Source organism: Brassica rapa, unplaced genomic scaffold, assembly GCF_000309985.2.
Source record: "Brassica rapa cultivar Chiifu-401-42 unplaced genomic scaffold, CAAS_Brap_v3.01 Scaffold0778, whole genome shotgun sequence".
In the NCBI taxonomy this organism is placed as follows: domain Eukaryota; kingdom Viridiplantae; phylum Streptophyta; class Magnoliopsida; order Brassicales; family Brassicaceae; genus Brassica; species Brassica rapa.
Window position 1 is genome coordinate 2,001 of NW_022610718.1, and position 8,000 is coordinate 10,000.

At 46.3% G+C, this 8,000-nt stretch overlaps 1 non-coding gene across 1 annotated transcript; it reads right to left on the reverse strand.

Moving 5' to 3' along the window:
• Positions 1–671: 671 nt before the first annotated feature.
• Positions 672–827, reverse strand: LOC117131005. The gene has a single exon (XR_004454240.1). It is a non-coding gene; the product is annotated as a 5.8S ribosomal RNA (ribosomal RNA).
• Between the last annotated feature and the right edge of the window lie 7,173 nt (positions 828–8,000).

The window sequence follows — 8,000 nt, forward strand, 5'->3', positions numbered from 1 at the left end:
TTGGCTGACCGGATTGCTCCGTTCCGCATCCGAACGGGACGAATCGGCGGCCCCCATCCGCTTCCCTCCCGACAATTTCAAGCACTCTTTGACTCTCTTTTCAAAGTCCTTTTCATCTTTACCTCGTGGTACTTGTTTGCTATCGGTCTCTCGCCCACATTTAGCCTTGGACGGAATTTACCGCTCGATTGGGGCTGCATTCCCAAACAACCCGACTCGTAGATAGTTGCCTCGTGGTGCGATAGGGTCTGGGCACGACGGGGATCTCACCCTCTCTGGCGCCCCTTTCCAGGGAACTTGGGCCTGACCCGCCGCTGAGGACGCTTCTCCAGACTACAATTCGAACGCCGAAAACGTCCGACTTTCAAGATGGGCTATTCCTGGTTCGCTCGCCGTTACTAAGGAAATCCTTGTTAGTTTCTTTTCCTTCGCTTATTGATATGCTTAAACTCAGCGGGTGATCCCGCCTGACCTGGGGTCGCGTTGAGGACTCTGGGTCATCAAGAGCTTTTGGACAAGAATGTCTGACTATATGACGAGAATTGAATTCACCACCGCATGTCAAGATGCTCCTGGCATCCTTAGCTCGGATTTTTGCCAACCACGTGCGGTAACACACGGGAGATCAGCTTCTGTCCCCTATCCTCGAGAGGATGGGGGATGAAGATTTGTGACACCCAGGCAGACGTGCCCTCGGCTAGAAGGGTTGGGGCGCAACTTGCGTTCAAAGACTCGATGGTTCACGGGATTATGCAATTCACACCAAGTATCGCATTTTGCTACGTTCTTCATCGATTCGAGAGCCGAGATATCCATTGTCGAGAGTCGTTTTAGACTTTACATTGCAGCATTACTTCCGAACAAACACCGTCTCCGGGTTGGCGAAAGCAGGCTGTTTAGTTACATATTCCTTGACACTTTTCGTGCCGGGCTTTGGTGATATCCGGAAGCTATGCGTACGATCCAACAAAAACTGAAGTCTTGGGCATGGATGAACGCATAACCACGGAATCGGCAGGCACAGTAAGAAACCGGCCTACCGAGAGTGATGTTTCATCGTTCTCAGGTCATTCTGTTTCCAGGGTACGACAATGATCCTTCTGCAGGTTCACCTACGGAAACCTTGTTACGACTTCTTCTTCTTCTAAATGATAAGGTTTAGTGGACTTTTCGCAACTTCGCAGACGGCAAACCACCTGTCACGCCCCTAATCCTGGATAGGATTGTCGGGACGGACATGGTTCGAGGGAAACGTACCAGCAGGTCTTAAGACCTTAAAGGCTAACGTTCCATGGCCAAGATAGAAGGTTAAGGACGGCAGGATGCTGAGACTTAACCTTATAAGAAAAAGAAGCCAGCTAGGATAAGCTGTACAGAAGCTGGGCGATGCTTACAAGAAGCTCGATCAGCTAGACGTAGGTCAATCAAGCTCAGCCTAGCTCGTTCCAAGTTAAATCAGCTCAACTAGCTGGACTACTAGCTCACTCAGCTGAGGCAGCTGGGAGTCAGCTCATCTCAGCTTGACGGACTGTTCGAGTTTTAGGCCGATGGTCCGGGTCCGGGTCAGTGGCGGGCCATGAGGTCCGGCCATGTAGTCCATGAGTCATTGGGCTCTTGTGGGCAGGACGTGGGCTTCGTTACCAGGTCTTGGCTTGGGTTGGACGTGCCTATAAGGTCTGGAACCTTCTATTTCTGAACAGGTACGATCTGGACCGTTGATTGTAATCGATGGCCAACTTCTGTCCCAAAAAGATGCTTCGAAGGGATGTGACTCTTCGCACATGACCTTTGGTTCTTTATATAAAGGGGAGGACTTCCAGGGATTATGAATTCATTTTCATTCAGTCTCATTCTGTCTGACACAAAGGACACACGTCCTAAACAAAGGGATCCCCCAATGAGAAACGAGGATCCAAGCCGGAAGGGCAGAATCCGGGATCAAAACCATAAGGGCACTATCCGGTTCATGGTGAGTATGGCTTCTAGCCGTGGCTTTTATAAGTCACTAAGGCCAATAGGAAGACCTATTCCTGGACGGAAATAGGCGCCAAGGACCAAGGGTGGTTAGCCGAGAGACGGACTGACCAATTGGTAAGGGCTATAGCGGCTGTGAGTGGTTCTATCTCTGTCTCTTTATATTATTATGTCTATATGATATATATATATATAGACCATATTACCACGTCATAGACCATGGGGTCATGGTTGGTTACGTTGATTGCTAACCATAGCGGATAGGTTGGATCAAAAGGGTACTAGTCGCCAAAGGTTGCGTGTTGCCAAGGGTCATGAGTTACCAAAGGTTGTGAGATACCAAAGGATGCAAGTAACCAAAAGGTACGAGATACCAATGGTTGCAAGTATCAAAGGGTACGAGGACCAAAGGGTGCATCGTGATCCAAGGTTGCGTGTTGCCAAAGATCATGTCGTGATCCAAGAGGTACGAACGTGTCGTGATCCAAGAGGTACGAACGTGTCGTGATCCAAGAGGTACGAAAGTGTCGTGATCCAAGAGGTACGAACGTATCATGATCCATCGGATGTGAACGGTTCGTGACCGAAAGGGTACAAACGGGTTGGGACTGAAAGGGTACGAACGGAACGAGACCGAAAAGGGTACGAGTGGTTCAATGGTCATAAGGACACCAAATGCATTATGTTGGGCGTGGACCCACATGATGGCAATAGGTTGTCCTACAGTTCAATACATGAGTGTAAGGAAATAGCGAAGGCCTTAAGGCTAGTGCAATCCGTACAAAATGATTGATGTATGAACCATAATCCATGGTCAATGGATGACGGTTCTGGCCGCAAAGGCTAAGTGGGATATCTTACGATCAACCTTTGGTTGGTGAGTACGATAGGCGCCATATGCCTCATGTAGGGCATAGACCCACATGATGGCAATGGAAGGCCGGTTATATCAGTACATGCTAAGTGGACGATGGCTTATCAAGTCTAGTGGTCGGATCATGTTTCATGACGATGGTTCGATGGCCGAACACTAGTATGGATAGTCACGTTGCTGGAGTAAGAGTATTGATGTGATGCTTCTAGATATCAACGTTGGTGTTAATAGCTTCGAGATTGGCTAAGAGTCATGACGAAGTGTGTGGCTAGTACTATGTGTCGTAGACCATAGATACTGAGCCTAAGTGTTTCAAGGAAGGCCGTGTAAGATCTGATCATGATTGAGTATGGACGACCTTACCTCTGAATGATGGTTCAAGGTGTCAGTCCTAACCTGATTAATTAATGCATCGGTTGGTATGAACAAATCATATATGTTGTCTGGGTTAAGTCCCAAGGCCGGTCAGGCCAGATGAAGACTCATCAGTTCCAAGTCATGTGAGGATGGTTGGTTGATTGACTTAGGATCTAATGAGCTTTGTCAGTCCGGAAGATGGACTTGGTACTATTGCCTATAAGGCAAAAGGATTTCGGATTGTGCATGAGCCGAGAAAGGCCATATGCAAACCCTTATCCTTTCAAAGACTTCTCAAAGGTTATTTATGTATGTGGGGATGGTTGGTTTAATGACTAAGTACCTATGGGAGTTGTTTGATGCAGGAGTCACGATAAGAACCTTAAGTAAGATCATTGAGTGATCGGGGTTCAGCTGTCAAGCAAGAGAAATTTGAGTCAATGGAGGACCGATGAGCTAATAAGCTCCATAGATGTGGCAAAGGTATGATCTAGCATTTACTTATGTAGATCTAGATAGAATGGTTTAGGGGAATGGAACTTCAGAATCGTATGGCTTGGTTTGGGTTTAGGATTGACCTTTAAGCTAATTGGTAGTTGAGTAAGCTGACCAAGGCTAAGGTGATTCGACCAGACAAGTGTTAGATTTGTTTTAGACCAATGGTTAACTAGAGAATAATCCGCTGCGTATCTGTTGAAAGGATCTAACCTATTAATGACTAGGGAAGACTTTAGATAAGGTTTAAGTTAGCCCTTGCCTTTAGGCGATATCATAAATAAAGGGCAAAAATTAAGAGGTTCGGCCAGGAAGTGGACCGAGCGATGTAAGGCTTCGACCACGGTCTTGTCGGCCGGATCGGGCTATTACAAGTTGGTATCAGAGCATGCTTGATCCTGTTTAGGACAACGCTCTAAGATTATGAGTTTCATACCGAAATTATTTCCAAACTATGATGACTATGAAACCTTAGTTTGGGTGAGCCAAGAAAGAGTTGAGGAAAGCTAGGGTATCATGCTTGTGAATGTGGGAATTCTAAGATGAACCGGCTTAGCCAAGATACGTTTTCCAAGGGCAAGAACCTAAAAACAGAAAGGTTGGTATATCTAGTATTTAGAAGTAATAGACGGGTTGGAAGGGATGGAAGCAATGCAAGACTTGTTTATGGATGACCTGAAAAAGGGAAGTAACATGGACCACAGAGTGGCTTGGGTTGAAATAAACGTGCAGCATTCTACTGAAGTAAAGTGTTATCCCTTGATGGTCGTTCATAATAAGTAAAGCATATGCAATATTAAAATCTGACTCAAGGGAGACACTACATGACCAGTACACGAGTGGACTTCTGATCAGATGGATCAGTTAGGACTCGGTATAAGTCAAGGTAGGTTTCCATTAATCGAGTCAGATGGAATGAATCAATTTCAATCTGAATCCATCCAAAGAAAGAATGAGGAAACTCAGGGTGTTCGTTCCAATCATTGGAAGAACATGATGTTAAGTATCTTAGTATGATGGGGATTGTAGTATATTATAATTGCTGTTGTGAATGGTGTGAGCATTTGCAATAGTAAGACGCTTTGGAGAATGGTATGGGACGTTTTCCAAATATGTGATCGAACCGAAATCCTACTCATCTAGGTACCTAATGGTAGTGGAAGTATTAAGTGATTGGCGACGTCATGAGGGATGTTATGGGACGTTCTTTGTGGTGTGGTCATGAACTGAGATATTTTCCACAAGTGGATTTGTGGTGTGGAAACACACATACTTTTCGAAAAACAGAGGCTACACATAGTTTTGTGAGTCCGGGACTGGTCGGAAAGAGTCTGTTCTGTCTGAGTTCTGGGATGATTCGAGACTAGTGAGGGCAGCCGGTGGGCAAATAATGCATTCACTAGGGCTCATGAAAAATATCCCGGTGATGATCCAGTGGAGAAATCTGCCTGTAGATCTGATTGAGAAAAATATCCACGCGCCTACAGAATCATGAGATGATCCTATACACGAATCTCTTTGGGAAAGTATTGGGCCACTCTCGATGGCCACCAAGTTCGTGTGCAATTGGAGACTGGACCTCACCCGATCCAGTACCAAAGTCTGAGTCTGAGTCCGGCTCTAAGGAAAGAAGGGGTGTCAGCAGTCCAAGTGAATCGGATGCATAGACAGGGTTGTGAAGTATTTTTTTACCACAACTACAACTATGGAGCACAGCAATTCTGTTGATCTGAAAGATCTGTCTGAGGACCCATTGGTGTCTAAGTTCCCAGATGTGTTCCGCTCGCTACAGGGTGTCCCCCCTGATAGGTCGGATCCATTTATGATTGAACTGGAACCAGGGGCAGCTCCACTGTCCTAGAGTCTGTTTCAGATGGCTCCTGCCGAGATGGCCGAGCTGAAGTCGACCACGTCCGAGAGAGGACCATGGTCACAGTACAACCAAGTGGGAGATTGACCTAAGGTTGAGAAGAGAATGATCAAGTCCAGTAAGGGATGAGGATCAGGCCACAACCTATTCGGAGATGGACCTATGGTCGGGGTGAAACAGTCGAGTCCCTGAGTGGACCAGGACCGGAATACGATCACGTCCATAAATGGACCAGGATCGAATTATGACAAAGTCCAGTGAAGGACAGAGGTCAAGTCTGAGGCGTTTTTAGTCTGGAGGGACTAAGATCGCAATGTGGCCAAGCCTGAAAAGGTTGTGGCTGGTTATGGGTATGATCCAGTACGTTCTGGCTGAGGTCATGAACCTTATTGTCCATAAAGGACAAAAGAACCATAACAATCTGTTACGACTCGTTGTAGGACGAGCAGCCTAAAGATTGGAACGAGTTCGTGAGGACTTGACTGGTACATCGAGTGGCGTGGGGATTGGCCAAATCTACTAAGGCTCGAGTATGCAGCATGTCCTAGGGACTTGTTATGATCTAGTCGTGGACTATGATCAGAGATAGAATAAAATCTGAAGAAGATGATATTCGAAAGAATGACATAGACTTGTTGGATACTAGGACCGCAACCTGGAGAGTTCGTCTAGTGACACAAGGAATGTCTTTGGATGGAATTACAAGTATCACTTGAATGAATGCTTGATGGACCCTCGACTGTGGTCGAAGTAGACCAGTAAGGGTGCCATAAGCAAAACCAGAAGGACCCCCTGATAGGATTGTTTGTGGTTAAATCCTTATCAAGTAAGGGAGACTTGTATAACGACGGTCAAAGGAATTTGATCATCGAAGTGGTTTTTGTTGTTCTGAATCAGGCTTGTTCTATTCCCTGATCAAGACTAGAATAAGTTCGGCTGGAATATTTTGTCTTAAGACAAGGTATAATCATCACCGGGTTCGAGGACGAATCCATTTCAAGTGGTGGAGACTTATCACGCCCCCAATCATGGATAGGATTGTCGGGACGACCATGGTTCGAGGGAAACGTACCAGCCGGTCTTAAGACCTTAAGGCTAGCGTTCCATGGCCAAGATAGAAGGTTAAGGACGTGAGGATGCTGAGACTTAACCTTATAAGAGAAAGAAGTCAGCTAGGATAAGCTGTACAGAAGCTGGGCGATGCTTACGAGAAGCTCGATCAGCTAGACGTAGCTCGGTCAAGCTCAGCCTAGCTCGTTCCAAGTTAAATCAGCTCAACTAGCTGGACTACTATCTCACTCAGCTGAGGCAGCTGGGAGTCAGCTCATCTCAGCTCGACGGACTGTTCGAGTTTTGGGCCGATGGTCCTGGTCCGGGTCAGTGGCGGACCATGAGGTCCGGCCATGTAGTCCATGAGTCGTTGGGCTCTTGTGGGCAGGCCGTGGGCTTGGGTACCAGGTCTTGTCTTGGGTTGGACGTGCCTATAAGGTCTGAAACCTTCTATTTCTGAACAGGTACGATCTGGACCATTGATTGTAATCGATGGCCAAGATCTGTCCCAAAAGGATGCTTCGAAGGGATGTGACTCTTCGCACATGAACTTTGGTTCTATATATAAAGGGGAGGACGTCCAGGGATTATGAATTCATTCTCATTCAGTCTCATTCTGTCTGAGACAAAAGACATACGTCCTAAACAAAGGGATCCCCCAATGAGAAACGAGGATCTAAGCCGGAAGGGCATAATCCAGGATCAAAGCCATAAGGGCACGATCCGGTTCATGGTGAGTATGGCTTTAGCCATATGAGGCCGTGGCTTTTATAAGTCACTAAGGCCAATAGGAATACCTATTCCTGGAGGGAAATAGGCGCCAAGGACCAAGGGTCCAAGGGTGGTTAGCCGAGAGACGGACTGACCGATCGGTAAGGGCTATCGCGGCTGTGAGTGGTTCTATCTCTGTCTCTTTATATTATTATGTCTATATGATATATATATATATATATATATATATATATATATATATGGAACGTGATAGTTAACCATATTACCACGTTATAGACCCTGGGGTCATGGTTGGTTACGTTGATTGCTAACCATAGCGGATAGGTTTGATCAAAAGGGTACTAGTCGCCAAAGGTTGCGTGTTGCCAAGGGTCATGAGTTACCAAAGGTTGTGAGATACCAAAGGATGCAAGTAACCAAAAGGTACGAGATACCAAGGGTTGCAAGTATCAAAGGGTACGAGGACCAAAGGGTACCAATGACCAAAGGGTGCATCGTGATCCCAAGGATGCAATGTATCGTGATCCAAGATCTGCGATCATGTCGTGATCCAAGAGGTACGAACGTGTTGTGATCCAAGAGGTACAAACGTGTCATGATCCAAGAGGTACGAACGTATCATGATCCATCGGATGTGAATGGTTCGTG